The sequence below is a fragment of the Haliaeetus albicilla genome, unplaced genomic scaffold (assembly GCF_947461875.1).
Source record: "Haliaeetus albicilla unplaced genomic scaffold, bHalAlb1.1 scaffold_34, whole genome shotgun sequence".
NCBI lineage: Eukaryota > Metazoa > Chordata > Aves > Accipitriformes > Accipitridae > Haliaeetus > Haliaeetus albicilla.
In genome coordinates, this window is record NW_027212433.1 from 3,826,694 (window position 1) to 3,842,979 (window position 16,286).

The window sequence follows — 16,286 nt, forward strand, 5'->3', positions numbered from 1 at the left end:
GGAACAGGCTCTGCCGAGGATGCGCACCGTGAGAGATTGCGTCTTTGGGCAAGCACAGATCCCCAAACCTGTTGTGCCTGTGAATAGGCTGCAGGGGGAAGGTGAAGACCAGCAACAGCTTTCCGGGCTGCCACCTTCCGTGTGGGACAAGGAGCTGGACGTTTGCCTGTTCGGGAACAGGCTCTGCCGTGGGTGCGCACCGTGAGATGTTCCTTCTCTGGGCAAGCACAGGTCCCCAAACCTGTTGTGCCTGTGAATAAGCTGCAGGGGGAAGGTGAAGACCAGCAAGAGCTTTCCGGGCTGCCACCTTCCGTGTGGGACAAGGAGCCGGACGTTTGCCTTTTCGGGAACAGGCTCTGCCGAGGATGCGCACCGTGAGAGATTGCGTCTTTGGGCAAGCACAGATCCCCAAACCTGTTGTGCCTGTGAATAGGCTGCAGGGGGAAGGTGAAGACCAGCAACAGCTTTCCGGGCTGCCACCTTCCGTGTGGGACAAGGAGCCGGACGTTTGCCTTTTCGGGAACAGGCTCTGCCGAGGATGCGCACCGTGAGATGTTCCTTCTCTGGGCAAGCACAGATCCCCAAACCTGTTGTGCCTGTGAATAGGCTGCAGGGGGAAGGTGAAGACCAGCAACAGCTTTCCGGGCTGCCACCTTCCGTGTGGGACAAGGAGCCGGACGTTTGCCTTTTCGGGAACAGGCTCTGCCGAGGATGCGCACCATGAGAGATTGCGTCTTTGGGAAAGCAGAGATTCCCAGTGCGGTGGTGCCTGTGAATAGGCTGCAGGGGGAAGGTGAAGACCAGCAACAGCTTTCCGGGCTGCCACCTTCCGTGTGGGACAAGGAGCCGGACGTTTGCCTGTTCGGGAACAGGCTCTGCCGAGGATGCGCACCGTGAGAGATTGCATCTTTGGGCAAGCACAGATCCCAAAACCTGTTGTGCCTGTGAATAGGCTGCAGGGGGAAGGTGAAGACCAGCAAGAGCTTTCCGGTCTGCCACCTTCCGTGTGGGACAAGGAGCCGGACGTTTGCCTTTTCGGGAACAGGCTCTGCCGAGGATGCGCACCGTGAGATGTTCCTTCTCTGGGCAAGCACAGATCCCAAAAACTGTTGTGCCTGTGAATAGGCTGCAGGGGGAAGGTGAAGACCAGCAACAGCTTTCCGGGCTGCCACCTTCCGTGTGGGACAAGGAGCCGGACGTTTGCCTTTTTGGGAACAGGCTCTGCCGAGGATGCGCACCGTGAGATGTTCCTTCTCTGGGCAAGCACAGATCCCCAAACCTGTTGTGCCTGTGAATAGGCTGCAGGGGGAAGGTGAAGACCAGCAACAGCTTTCCGGGCTGCCACCTTCCGTGTGGGACAAGGAGCCGGACGTTTGCCTTTTCGGGAACAGGCTCTGCCGAGGATGCGCACCGTGAGATGTTCCTTCTCTGGGCAAGCACAGATCCCCAAACCTGTTGTGCCTGTGACTAGGCTGCAGGGGGAAGGTGAAGACCAGCAACAGCTTTCCGGGCTGCCACCTTCCGTGTGGGACAAGGAGCCGGACGTTTGCCTTTTCGGGAACAGGCTCTGCCGAGGATGCGCACCGTGAGATGTTCCTTCTCTGGGCAAGCAGAGATCCCCAAACCTGTTGTGCTTGTGAATAGGCTGCAGGGGGAAGGTGAAGACCAGCAACAGCTTTCAGGGCTGCCACCTTCCGTGTGGGACAAGGAGCCAGACGTTTGCCTTTTCGGGAACAGGCTCTGCCGAGGATGCGCACCGTGAGAGATTGCGTCTTTGGGCAAGCACAGATCCCCAAACCTGTTGTGCCTGCGAATAGGCTGCAGGGGGAAGGTGAAGACCAGCAACAGCTTTCCGGGCTGCCACCTTCCGTGTGGGACAAGGAGCCGGCCGTTTGCCTTTTCGGGAACAGGCTCTGCCGAGGATGCGCACCGTGAGATGTTCCTTCTCTGGGCAAGCACAGATCCCAAAACCTGTTGTGCCTGTGAATAGGCTGCAGGGGGAAGGTGAAGACCAGCAACAGCTTTCCGGGCTGCCACCTTCCGTGTGGGACAAGGAGCCGGACGTTTGCCTTTTCGGGAACAGGCTCTGCTGAGGATGCGCACCGTGAGAGATTGCGTCTTTGGGCAAGCACAGATCCCCAAACCTGTTGTGCCTGTGAATAGGCTGCAGGGGGAAGGTGAAGACCAGCAACAGCTTTCCGGGCTGCCACCTTCCGTGTGGGACAAGGAGCCGGACGTTTGCCTTTTCGGGAACAGGCTCTGCCGAGGATGCGCACCGTGAGAGATTGCGTCTTTGGGCAAGCACAGATCCCAAAACCTGTTGTTCCTGTGAATAGCCTGCAGGGGGAAGGTGAAGACCAGCAACAGCTTTCCGGGCTGCCACCTTCCGTGTGGGACAAGGAGCCGGACGTTTGCCTTTTCGGGAACAGGCTCTGCCGAGGATGCGCACCATGAGAGATTGCGTCTTTGGGAAAGCAGAGATTCCCAGTGCGGTGGTGCCTGTGAATAGGCTGCAGGGGGAAGGTGAAGACCAGCAACAGCTTTCCGGGCTGCCACCTTCCGTGTGGGACAAGGAGCCGGACGTTTGCCTTTTCGGGAACAGGCTCTGCCGAGGATGCGCACCATGAGAGATTGCGTCTTTGGGAAAGCAGAGATTCCCAGTGCGGTGGTGCCTGTGAATAGGCTGCAGGGGGAAGGTGAAGACCAGCAACAGCTTTCCGGGCTGCCACCTTCCGTGTGGGACAAGGAGCCGGACGTTTGCCTTTTCGGGAACAGGCTCTGCCGAGGATGCGCACCGTGAGATGTTCCTTCTCTTGGCAAGCACAGATCCCCAAACCTGTTGTGCCTGTGAATAGGCTGCAGGGGGAAGGTGAAGACCAGCAACAGCTTTCCGGGCTGCCACCTTCCGTGTGGGACAAGGAGCCGGACGTTTGCCTTTTCGGGAACAGGCTCTGCCGAGGATGCGCACCGTGAGAGATTGCGTCTTTGGGCAAGCACAGATCCCAAAACCTGTTGTGCCTGTGAATAGCCTGCAGGGGGAAGGTGAAGACCAGCAACAGCTTTCCGGGCTGCCACCTTCCGTGTGGGACAAGGAGCCGGACGTTTGCCTTTTCGGGAACAGGCTCTGCCGAGGATGCGCACCATGAGAGATTGCGTCTTTGGGAAAGCAGAGATTCCCAGTGCGGTGGTGCCTGTGAATAGGCTGCAGGGGGAAGGTGAAGACCAGCAACAGCTTTCCGGGCTGCCACCTTCCGTGTGGGACAAGGAGCCGGACGTTTGCCTTTTCGGGAACAGGCTCTGCCGAGGATGCGCACCGTGAGAGATTGCGTCTTTGGGCAAGCACAGATCCCCAAACCTGTTGTGCCTGTGAATAGGCTGCAGGGGGAAGGTGAAGACCAGCAACAGCTTTCCGGGCTGCCACCTTCCGTGTGGGACAAGGAGCCGGACGTTTGCCTTTTTGGGAACAGGCTCTGCCGAGGATGCGCACCGTGAGATGTTCCTTCTCTGGGCAAGCACAGATCCCCAAACCTGTTGTGCCTGTGAATAGGCTGCAGGGGGAAGGTGAAGACCAGCAACAGCTTTCCGGGCTGCCACCTTCCGTGTGGGACAAGGAGCCGGACGTTTGCCTTTTCGGGAACAGGCTCTGCCGAGGATGCGCACCGTGAGATGTTCCTTCTCTGGGCAAGCACAGATCCCCAAACCTGTTGTGCCTGTGACTAGGCTGCAGGGGGAAGGTGAAGACCAGCAACAGCTTTCCGGGCTGCCACCTTCCGTGTGGGACAAGGAGCCGGATGTTTGCCTTTTCGGGAACAGGCTCTGCCGAGGATGCGCACCGTGAGATGTTCCTTCTCTGGGCAAGCAGAGATCCCCAAACCTGTTGTGCCTGTGAATAGGCTGCAGGGGGAAGGTGAAGACCAGCAACAGCTTTCCGGGCTGCCACCTTCCGTGTGGGACAAGGAGCCGGACGTTTGCCTTTTCGGGAACAGGCTCTGCCGAGGATGCGCACCGTGAGAGATTGCGTCTTTGGGCAAGCACAGATCCCCAAACCTGTTGTGCCTGTGAATAGGCTGCAGGGGGAAGGTGAAGACCAGCAACAGCTTTCCGGACTGCCACCTTCCGTGTGGGACAAGGAGCCGGACGTTTGCCTTTTCGGGAACAGGCTCTGCCGAGGATGCGCACCGTGAGATGTTCCTTCTCTGGGCAAGCACAGATCCCAAAACCTGTTCTGCCTGTGAATAGGCTGCAGGGGGAAGGTGAAGACCAGCAACAGCTTTCCGGGCTGCCACCTTCCATGTGGGACAAGGAGCCGGACGTTTGCCTTTTCGGGAACAGGCTCTGCCGAGGATGCGCACCGTGAGAGATTGCGTCTTTGGGCAAGCACAGATCCCCAAACCTGTTGTGCCTGTGAATAGGCTGCAGGGGGAAGGTGAAGACCAGCAACAGCTTTCCGGGCTGCCACCTTCCGTGTGGGACAAGGAGCCGGACGTTTGCCTTTTCGGGAACAGGCTCTGCCGAGGATGCGCACCGTGAGATGTTCCTTCTCTGGGCAAGCACAGATCCCAAAACCTGTTGTGCCTGTGAATAGGCTGCAGGGGGAAGGTGAAGACCAGCAACAGCTTTCCGGGCTGCCACCTTCCGTGTGGGACAAGGAGCCGGACGTTTGCCTTTTCGGGAACAGGCTCTGCCGAGGATGCGCACCGTGAGAGATTGCGTCTTTGGGCAAGCAAAGATCCCCAAACCTGTTGTGCCTGTGAATAGGCTGCAGGGGGAAGGTGAAGACCAGCAACAGCTTTCCGGGCTGCCACCTTCCGTGTGGGACAAGGAGCCGGACGTTTGCCTTTTCGGGAACAGGCTCTGCCGAGGATGCGCACCATGAGAGATTGCGTCTTTGGGAAAGCAGAGATTCCCAGTGCGGTGGTGCCTGTGAATAGGCTGCAGGGGGAAGGTGAAGACCAGCAACAGCTTTCCGGGCTGCCACCTTCCGTGTGGGACAAGGAGCCGGACGTTTGCCTTTTCGGGAACAAGCTCTGCCGAGGATGCGCACCATGAGAGATTGCGTCTTTGGGAAAGCAGAGATTCCCAGTGCGGTGGTGCCTGTGAATAGGCTGCAGGGGGAAGGTGAAGACCAGCAAGAGCTTTCAGGGCTGCCACCTTCCGTGTGGGACAAGGAGCCGGACGTTTGCCTTTTCGGGAACAGGCTCTGCCGAGGATGCGCACCGTGAGATGTTCCTTCTCTGGGCAAGCACAGATCCCCAAACCTGTTGTGCCTGTGAATAGGCTGCAGGGGGAAGGTGAAGACCAGCAACAGCTTTCCGGGCTGCCACCTTCCGTGTGGGACAAGGAGCCGGACGTTTGCCTTTTCGGGAACAGGCTCTGCCGAGGATGCGCACCGTGAGAGATTGCGTCTTTGGGAAAGCAGAGATCCCCAAACCTGTTGTGCCTGTGAATAGGCTGCAGGGGGAAGGTGAAGACCAGCAACAGCTTTCCGGGCTGCCACCTTCCGTGTGGGACAAGGAGCCGGACGTTTGCCTTTTCGGGAACAGGCTCTGCCGAGGATGCGCACCGTGAGATGTTCCTTCTCTGGGCAAGCAGAGATCCCAAAACCTGTTGTGCCTGTGAATAGGCTGCAGGGGGAAGGTGAAGACCAGCAACAGCTTTCCGGGCTGCCACCTTCCGTGTGGGACAAGGAGCCGGACGTTTGCCTTTTCGGGAACAGGCTCTGCCGAGGATGCGCACCGTGAGAGATTGCGTCTTTGGGCAAGCACAGATCCCCAAACCTGTTGTGCCTGTGAATAGGCTGCAGGGGGAAGGTGAAGACCAGCAACAGCTTTCCGGGCTGCCACCTTCCGTGTGGGACAAGGAGCCGGACGTTTGCCTTTTCGGGAACAGGCTCTGCCGAGGATGCGCACCGTGAGATGTTCCTTCTCTGGGCAAGCACAGATCCCAAAACCTGTTGTGCCTGTGAATAGGCTGCAGGGGGAAGGTGAAGACCAGCAACAGCTTTCCGGGCTGCCACCTTCCGTGTGGGACAAGGAGCCGGACGTTTGCCTTTTCGGGAACAGGCTCTGCCGAGGATGCGCACCGTGAGAGATTGCGTCTTTGGGCAAGCACAGATCCCCAAACCTGTTGTGCCTGTGAATAGGCTGCAGGGGGAAGGTGAAGACCAGCAACAGCTTTCCGGGCTGCCACCTTCCGTGTGGGACAAGGAGCCGGACGTTTGCCTTTTCGGGAACAGGCTCTGCCGAGGATGCGCACCGTGAGATGTTCCTTCTCTGGGCAAGCACAGATCCCCAAACCTGTTGTGCCTGTGAATAGGCTGCAGGGGGAAGGTGAAGACCAGCAACAGCTTTCCGGGCTGCCACCTTCCGTGTGGGACAAGGAGCCGGACGTTTGCCTTTTCGGGAACAGGCTCTGCCGAGGATGCGCACCGTGAGAGATTGCGTCTTTGGGCAAGCACAGATCCCCAAACCTGTTGTGCCTGTGAATAGGCTGCAGGGGGAAGGTGAAGACCAGCAACAGCTTTCCGGGCTGCCACCTTCCGTGTGGGACAAGGAGCCGGACGTTTGCCTTTTTGGGAACAGGCTCTGCCGAGGATGCGCACCGTGAGAGATTGCGTCTTTGGGCAAGCACAGATCCCCAAACCTGTTGTGCCTGTGAATAGGCTGCAGGGGGAAGGTGAAGACCAGCAACAGCTTTCCGGGCTGCCACCTTCCGTGTGGGACAAGGAGCCGGACGTTTGCCTTTTCGGGAACAGGCTCTGCCGAGGATGCGCACCGTGAGATGTTCCTTCTCTGGGCAAGCACAGATCCCCAAACCTGTTGTGCCTGTGAATAGGCTGCAGGGGGAAGGTGAAGACCAGCAACAGCTTTCCGGGCTGCCACCTTCCGTGTGGGACAAGGAGCCGGACGTTTGCCTTTTCGGGAACAGGCTCTGCCGAGGATGCGCACCGTGAGATGTTCCTTCTCTGGGCAAGCACAGATCCCCAAACCTGTTGTGCCTGTGACTAGGCTGCAGGGGGAAGGTGAAGACCAGCAACAGCTTTCCGGGCTGCCACCTTCCGTGTGGGACAAGGAGCCGGACGTTTGCCTTTTCGGGAACAGGCTCTGCCGAGGATGCGCACCGTGAGAGATTGCGTCTTTGGGCAAGCACAGATCCCCAAACCTGTTGTGCCTGTGAATAGGCTGCAGGGGGAAGGTGAAGACCAGCAACAGCTTTCCGGGCTGCCACCTTCCGTGTGGGACAAGGAGCCGGACGTTTGCCTTTTCGGGAACAGGCTCTGCCGAGGATGCGCACCGTGAGATGTTCCTTCTCTGGGCAAGCACAGATCCCAAAACCTGTTGTGCCTGTGAATAGGCTGCAGGGGGAAGGTGAAGACCAGCAACAGCTTTCCGGGCTGCCACCTTCCGTGTGGGACAAGGAGCCGGACGTTTGCCTTTTCGGGAACAGGCTCTGCCGAGGATGCGCACCGTGAGAGATTGCGTCTTTGGGCAAGCACAGATCCCCAAACCTGTTGTGCCTGTGAATAGGCTGCAGGGGGAAGGTGAAGACCAGCAACAGCTTTCCGGGCTGCCACCTTCCGTGTGGGACAAGGAGCCGGACGTTTGCCTTTTCGGGAACAGGCTCTGCCGAGGATGCGCACCGTGAGATGTTCCTTCTCTGGGCAAGCACAGATCCCCAAACCTGTTGTGCCTGTGAATAGGCTGCAGGGGGAAGGTGAAGACCAGCAACAGCTTTCCGGGCTGCCACCTTCCGTGTGGGACAAGGAGCCGGACGTTTGCCTTTTCGGGAACAGGCTCTGCCGAGGATGCGCACCGTGAGAGATTGCGTCTTTGGGCAAGCACAGATCCCCAAACCTGTTGTGCCTGTGAATAGGCTGCAGGGGGAAGGTGAAGACCAGCAACAGCTTTCCGGGCTGCCACCTTCCGTGTGGGACAAGGAGCCGGACGTTTGCCTTTTCGGGAACAGGCTCTGCCGAGGATGCGCACCGTGAGAGATTGCGTCTTTGGGCAAGCACAGATCCCCAAACCTGTTGTGCCTGTGAATAGGCTGCAGGGGGAAGGTGAAGACCAGCAACAGCTTTCCGGGCTGCCACCTTCCGTGTGGGACAAGGAGCCGGACGTTTGCCTTTTCGGGAACAGGCTCTGCCGAGGATGCGCACCGTGAGATGTTCCTTCTCTGGGCAAGCACAGATCCCCAAACCTGTTGTGCCTGTGAATAGGCTGCAGGGGGAAGGTGAAGACCAGCAACAGCTTTCCGGGCTGCCACCTTCCGTGTGGGACAAGGAGCCGGACGTTTGCCTTTTCGGGAACAGGCTCTGCCGAGGATGCGCACCGTGAGAGATTGCGTCTTTGGGCAAGCACAGATCCCCAAACCTGTTGTGCCTGTGAATAGGCTGCAGGGGGAAGGTGAAGACCAGCAACAGCTTTCCGGGCTGCCACCTTCCGTGTGGGACAAGGAGCCGGACGTTTGCCTTTTCGGGAACAGGCTCTGCCGAGGATGCGCACCGTGAGAGATTGCGTCTTTGGGCAAGCACAGATCCCAAAACCTGTTGTGCCTGTGAATAGGCTGCAGGGGGAAGGTGAAGACCAGCAACAGCTTTCCGGGCTGCCACCTTCCGTGTGGGACAAGGAGCCGGACGTTTGCCTGTTCGGGAACAGGCTCTGCCGTGGGTGCGCACCGTGAGATGTTCCTTCTCTGGGCAAGCACAGATCCCCAAACCTGTTGTGCCTGTGAATAAGCTGCAGGGGGAAGGTGAAGACCAGCAAGAGCTTTCCGGGCTGCCACCTTCCGTGTGGGACAAGGAGCCGGACGTTTGCCTTTTCGGGAACAGGCTCTGCCGAGGATGCGCACCGTGAGAGATTGCGTCTTTGGGCAAGCACAGATCCCCAAACCTGTTGTGCCTGTGAATAGGCTGCAGGGGGAAGGTGAAGACCAGCAACAGCTTTCCGGGCTGCCACCTTCCGTGTGGGACAAGGAGCCGGACGTTTGCCTTTTCGGGAACAGGCTCTGCCGAGGATGCGCACCGTGAGAGATTGCGTCTTTGGGAAAGCAGAGATTCCCAGTGCGGTGGTGCCTGTGAATAGGCTGCAGGGGGAAGGTGAAGACCAGCAAGAGCTTTCAGGGCTGCCACCTTCCGTGTGGGACAAGGAGCCGGACGTTTGCCTTTTCGGGAACAGGCTCTGCCGAGGATGCGCACCGTGAGATGTTCCTTCTCTGGGCAAGCACAGATCCCCAAACCTGTTGTGCCTGTGAATAGGCTGCAGGGGGAAGGTGAAGACCAGCAACAGCTTTCCGGGCTGCCACCTTCCGTGTGGGACAAGGAGCCGGACGTTTGCCTTTTCGGGAACAGGCTCTGCCGAGGATGCGCACCGTGAGATGTTCCTTCTCTGGGCAAGCACAGATCCCCAAACCTGTTGTGCCTGTGACTAGGCTGCAGGGGGAAGGTGAAGACCAGCAACAGCTTTCCGGGCTGCCACCTTCCGTGTGGGACAAGGAGCCGGACGTTTGCCTTTTCGGGAACAGGCTCTGCCGAGGATGCGCACCGTGAGAGATTGCGTCTTTGGGCAAGCACAGATCCCCAAACCTGTTGTGCCTGTGAATAGGCTGCAGGGGGAAGGTGAAGACCAGCAACAGCTTTCCGGGCTGCCACCTTCCGTGTGGGACAAGGAGCCGGACGTTTGCCTTTTCGGGAACAGGCTCTGCCGAGGATGCGCACCGTGAGATGTTCCTTCTCTGGGCAAGCACAGATCCCCAAACCTGTTGTGCCTGTGACTAGGCTGCAGGGGGAAGGTGAAGACCAGCAACAGCTTTCCGGGCTGCCACCTTCCGTGTGGGACAAGGAGCCGGACGTTTGCCTTTTCGGGAACAGGCTCTGCCGAGGATGCGCACCGTGAGATGTTCCTTCTCTGGGCAAGCACAGATCCCCAAACCTGTTGTGCCTGTGAATAGGCTGCAGGGGGAAGGTGAAGACCAGCACCAGCTTTCCGGGCTGCCACCTTCCGTGTGGGACAAGGAGCCGGACGTTTGCCTTTTCGGGAACAGGCTCTGCCGAGGATGCGCACCGTGAGATGTTCCTTCTCTTGGCAAGCACAGATCCCCAAACCTGTTGTGCCTGTGAATAGGCTGCAGGGGGAAGGTGAAGACCAGCAACAGCTTTCCGGGCTGCCACCTTCCGTGTGGGACAAGGAGCCGGACGTTTGCCTTTTCGGGAACAGGCTCTGCCGAGGATGCGCACCGTGAGAGATTGCGTCTTTGGGCAAGCACAGATCCCCAAACCTGTTGTGCCTGTGAATAGGCTGCAGGGGGAAGGTGAAGACCAGCAACAGCTTTCCGGGCTGCCACCTTCCGTGTGGGACAAGGAGCCGGACGTTTGCCTTTTCGGGAACAGGCTCTGCCGAGGATGCGCACTGTGAGATGTTCCTTCTCTGGGCAAGCACAGATCCCCAAACCTGTTGTGCCTGTGAATAGGCTGCAGGGGGAAGGTGAAGACCAGCAACAGCTTTCCGGGCTGCCACCTTCCGTGTGGGACAAGGAGCCGGACGTTTGCCTTTTCGCGAACAGGCTCTGCCGAGGATGCGCACCATGAGAGATTGCGTCTTTGGGAAAGCAGAGATTCCCAGTGCGGTGGTGCCTGTGAATAGGCTGCAGGGGGAAGGTGAAGACCAGCAAGAGCTTTCAGGGCTGCCACCTTCCGTGTGGGACAAGGAGCCGGACGTTTGCCTTTTCGGGAACAGGCTCTGCCGAGGATGCGCACTGTGAGATGTTCCTTCTCTGGGCAAGCACAGATCCCCAAACCTGTTGTGCCTGTGAATAGGCTGCAGGGGGAAGGTGAAGACCAGCAACAGCTTTCCGGGCTGCCACCTTCCGTGTGGGACAAGGAGCCGGACGTTTGCCTTTTCGGGAACAGGCTCTGCCGAGGATGCGCACCGTGAGATGTTCCTTCTCTGGGCAAGCACAGATCCCCAAACCTGTTGTGCCTGTGAATAGGCTGCAGGGGGAAGGTGAAGACCAGCACCAGCTTTCAGGGCTGCCACCTTCCGTGTGGGACAAGGAGCCGGACGTTTGCCTTTTCGGGAACAGGCTCTGCCGAGGATGCGCACCATGAGAGATTGCGTCTTTGGAAAGCAGAGATTCCCAGTGCGGTGGTGCCTGTGAATAGGCTGCAGGGGGAAGGTGAAGACCAGCACCAGCTTTCAGGGCTGCCACCTTCCGTGTGGGACAATGAGCCGGACGTTTGCCTTTTCGGGAACAGGCTCTGCCGAGGATGCGCACCGTGAGATGTTCCTTCTCTGGGCAAGCAGAGATCCCCAAACCTGTTGTGCCTGTGAATAGGCTGCAGGGGGAAGGTGAAGACCAGCAACAGCTTTCCGGTCTGCCACCTTCCGTGTGGGACAAGGAGCCGGACGTTTGCCTTTTCGGGAACAGGCTCTGCCGAGGATGCGCACCGTGAGATGTTCCTTCTCTGGGCAAGCACAGATCCCAAAAACTGTTGTGCCTGTGAATAGGCTGCAGGGGGAAGGTGAAGACCAGCAACAGCTTTCCGGGCTGCCACCTTCCGTGTGGGACAAGGAGCCGGACGTTTGCCTTTTTGGGAACAGGCTCTGCCGAGGATGCGCACCGTGAGATGTTCCTTCTCTGGGCAAGCACAGATCCCCAAACCTGTTGTGCCTGTGACTAGGCTGCAGGGGGAAGGTGAAGACCAGCAACAGCTTTCCGGGCTGCCACCTTCCGTGTGGGACAAGGAGCCGGACGTTTGCCTTTTCGGGAACAGGCTCTGCCGAGGATGCGCACCGTGAGATGTTCCTTCTCTGGGCAAGCAGAGATCCCCAAACCTGTTGTGCTTGTGAATAGGCTGCAGGGGGAAGGTGAAGACCAGCAACAGCTTTCAGGGCTGCCACCTTCCGTGTGGGACAAGGAGCCAGACGTTTGCCTTTTCGGGAACAGGCTCTGCCGAGGATGCGCACCGTGAGAGATTGCGTCTTTGGGCAAGCACAGATCCCCAAACCTGTTGTGCCTGCGAATAGGCTGCAGGGGGAAGGTGAAGACCAGCAACAGCTTTCCGGGCTGCCACCTTCCGTGTGGGACAAGGAGCCGGCCGTTTGCCTTTTCGGGAACAGGCTCTGCCGAGGATGCGCACCGTGAGATGTTCCTTCTCTGGGCAAGCACAGATCCCAAAACCTGTTGTGCCTGTGAATAGGCTGCAGGGGGAAGGTGAAGACCAGCAACAGCTTTCCGGGCTGCCACCTTCCGTGTGGGACAAGGAGCCGGACGTTTGCCTTTTCGGGAACAGGCTCTGCTGAGGATGCGCACCGTGAGAGATTGCGTCTTTGGGCAAGCACAGATCCCCAAACCTGTTGTGCCTGTGAATAGGCTGCAGGGGGAAGGTGAAGACCAGCAACAGCTTTCCGGGCTGCCACCTTCCGTGTGGGACAAGGAGCCGGACGTTTGCCTTTTCGGGAACAGGCTCTGCCGAGGATGCGCACCGTGAGAGATTGCGTCTTTGGGCAAGCACAGATCCCAAAACCTGTTGTTCCTGTGAATAGCCTGCAGGGGGAAGGTGAAGACCAGCAACAGCTTTCCGGGCTGCCACCTTCCGTGTGGGACAAGGAGCCGGACGTTTGCCTTTTCGGGAACAGGCTCTGCCGAGGATGCGCACCATGAGAGATTGCGTCTTTGGGAAAGCAGAGATTCCCAGTGCGGTGGTGCCTGTGAATAGGCTGCAGGGGGAAGGTGAAGACCAGCAACAGCTTTCCGGGCTGCCACCTTCCGTGTGGGACAAGGAGCCGGACGTTTGCCTTTTCGGGAACAGGCTCTGCCGAGGATGCGCACCGTGAGATGTTCCTTCTCTTGGCAAGCACAGATCCCCAAACCTGTTGTGCCTGTGAATAGGCTGCAGGGGGAAGGTGAAGACCAGCAACAGCTTTCCGGGCTGCCACCTTCCGTGTGGGACAAGGAGCCGGACGTTTGCCTTTTCGGGAACAGGCTCTGCCGAGGATGCGCACCGTGAGAGATTGCGTCTTTGGGCAAGCACAGATCCCAAAACCTGTTGTGCCTGTGAATAGCCTGCAGGGGGAAGGTGAAGACCAGCAACAGCTTTCCGGGCTGCCACCTTCCGTGTGGGACAAGGAGCCGGACGTTTGCCTTTTCGGGAACAGGCTCTGCCGAGGATGCGCACCATGAGAGATTGCGTCTTTGGGAAAGCAGAGATTCCCAGTGCGGTGGTGCCTGTGAATAGGCTGCAGGGGGAAGGTGAAGACCAGCAACAGCTTTCCGGGCTGCCACCTTCCGTGTGGGACAAGGAGCCGGACGTTTGCCTTTTCGGGAACAGGCTCTGCCGAGGATGCGCACCGTGAGAGATTGCGTCTTTGGGCAAGCACAGATCCCCAAACCTGTTGTGCCTGTGAATAGGCTGCAGGGGGAAGGTGAAGACCAGCAACAGCTTTCCGGGCTGCCACCTTCCGTGTGGGACAAGGAGCCGGACGTTTGCCTTTTCGGGAACAGGCTCTGCCGAGGATGCGCACCGTGAGATGTTCCTTCTCTGGGCAAGCACAGATCCCCAAACCTGTTGTGCCTGTGAATAGGCTGCAGGGGGAAGGTGAAGACCAGCAACAGCTTTCCGGGCTGCCACCTTCCGTGTGGGACAAGGAGCCGGACGTTTGCCTTTTCGGGAACAGGCTCTGCCGAGGATGCGCACCGTGAGATGTTCCTTCTCTGGGCAAGCACAGATCCCCAAACCTGTTGTGCCTGTGAATAGGCTGCAGGGGGAAGGTGAAGACCAGCAACAGCTTTCCGGGCTGCCACCTTCCGTGTGGGACAAGGAGCCGGACGTTTGCCTTTTCGGGAACAGGCTCTGCCGAGGATGCGCACCGTGAGATGTTCCTTCTCTGGGCAAGCACAGATCCCCAAACCTGTTGTGCCTGTGAATAGGCTGCAGGGGGAAGGTGAAGACCAGCAACAGCTTTCCGGGCTGCCACCTTCCGTGTGGGACAAGGAGCCGGACGTTTGCCTTTTCGGGAACAGGCTCTGCCGAGGATGCGCACCGTGAGAGATTGCGTCTTTGGGCAAGCACAGATCCCCAAACCTGTTGTGCCTGTGAATAGGCTGCAGGGGGAAGGTGAAGACCAGCAACAGCTTTCCGGACTGCCACCTTCCGTGTGGGACAAGGAGCCGGACGTTTGCCTTTTCGGGAACAGGCTCTGCCGAGGATGCGCACCGTGAGATGTTCCTTCTCTGGGCAAGCACAGATCCCAAAACCTGTTCTGCCTGTGAATAGGCTGCAGGGGGAAGGTGAAGACCAGCAACAGCTTTCCGGGCTGCCACCTTCCATGTGGGACAAGGAGCCGGACGTTTGCCTTTTCGGGAACAGGCTCTGCCGAGGATGCGCACCGTGAGAGATTGCGTCTTTGGGCAAGCACAGATCCCCAAACCTGTTGTGCCTGTGAATAGGCTGCAGGGGGAAGGTGAAGACCAGCAACAGCTTTCCGGGCTGCCACCTTCCGTGTGGGACAAGGAGCCGGACGTTTGCCTTTTCGGGAACAGGCTCTGCCGAGGATGCGCACCGTGAGATGTTCCTTCTCTGGGCAAGCACAGATCCCAAAACCTGTTGTGCCTGTGAATAGGCTGCAGGGGGAAGGTGAAGACCAGCAACAGCTTTCCGGGCTGCCACCTTCCGTGTGGGACAAGGAGCCGGACGTTTGCCTTTTCGGGAACAGGCTCTGCCGAGGATGCGCACCGTGAGAGATTGCGTCTTTGGGCAAGCAAAGATCCCCAAACCTGTTGTGCCTGTGAATAGGCTGCAGGGGGAAGGTGAAGACCAGCAACAGCTTTCCGGGCTGCCACCTTCCGTGTGGGACAAGGAGCCGGACGTTTGCCTTTTCGGGAACAGGCTCTGCCGAGGATGCGCACCATGAGAGATTGCGTCTTTGGGAAAGCAGAGATTCCCAGTGCGGTGGTGCCTGTGAATAGGCTGCAGGGGGAAGGTGAAGACCAGCAACAGCTTTCCGGGCTGCCACCTTCCGTGTGGGACAAGGAGCCGGACGTTTGCCTTTTCGGGAACAAGCTCTGCCGAGGATGCGCACCATGAGAGATTGCGTCTTTGGGAAAGCAGAGATTCCCAGTGCGGTGGTGCCTGTGAATAGGCTGCAGGGGGAAGGTGAAGACCAGCAAGAGCTTTCAGGGCTGCCACCTTCCGTGTGGGACAAGGAGCCGGACGTTTGCCTGTTCGGGAACAGGCTCTGCCGAGGATGCGCACCGTGAGATGTTCCTTCTCTGGGCAAGCACAGATCCCCAAACCTGTTGTGCCTGTGAATAGGCTGCAGGGGGAAGGTGAAGACCAGCAACAGCTTTCAGGGCTGCCACCTTCCGTGTGGGACAAGGAGCCGGACGTTTGCCTTTTCGGGAACAGGCTCTGCCGAGGATGCGCACCGTGAGAGATTGCGTCTTTGGGAAAGCAGAGATCCCCAAACCTGTTGTGCCTGTGAATAGGCTGCAGGGGGAAGGTGAAGACCAGCAACAGCTTTCCGGGCTGCCACCTTCCGTGTGGGACAAGGAGCCGGACGTTTGCCTTTTCGGGAACAGGCTCTGCCGAGGATGCGCACCGTGAGATGTTCCTTCTCTGGGCAAGCAGAGATCCCAAAACCTGTTGTGCCTGTGAATAGGCTGCAGGGGGAAGGTGAAGACCAGCAACAGCTTTCCGGGCTGCCACCTTCCGTGTGGGACAAGGAGCCGGACGTTTGCCTTTTCGGGAACAGGCTCTGCCGAGGATGCGCACCGTGAGAGATTGCGTCTTTGGGCAAGCACAGATCCCCAAACCTGTTGTGCCTGTGAATAGGCTGCAGGGGGAAGGTGAAGACCAGCAACAGCTTTCCGGGCTGCCACCTTCCGTGTGGGACAAGGAGCCGGACGTTTGCCTTTTCGGGAACAGGCTCTGCCGAGGATGCGCACCGTGAGATGTTCCTTCTCTGGGCAAGCACAGATCCCAAAACCTGTTGTGCCTGTGAATAGGCTGCAGGGGGAAGGTGAAGACCAGCAACAGCTTTCCGGGCTGCCACCTTCCGTGTGGGACAAGGAGCCGGACGTTTGCCTTTTCGGGAACAGGCTCTGCCGAGGATGCGCACCGTGAGAGATTGCGTCTTTGGGCAAGCACAGATCCCCAAACCTGTTGTGCCTGTGAATAGGCTGCAGGGGGAAGGTGAAGACCAGCAACAGCTTTCCGGGCTGCCACCTTCCGTGTGGGACAAGGAGCCGGACGTTTGCCTTTTCGGGAACAGGCTCTGCCGAGGATGCGC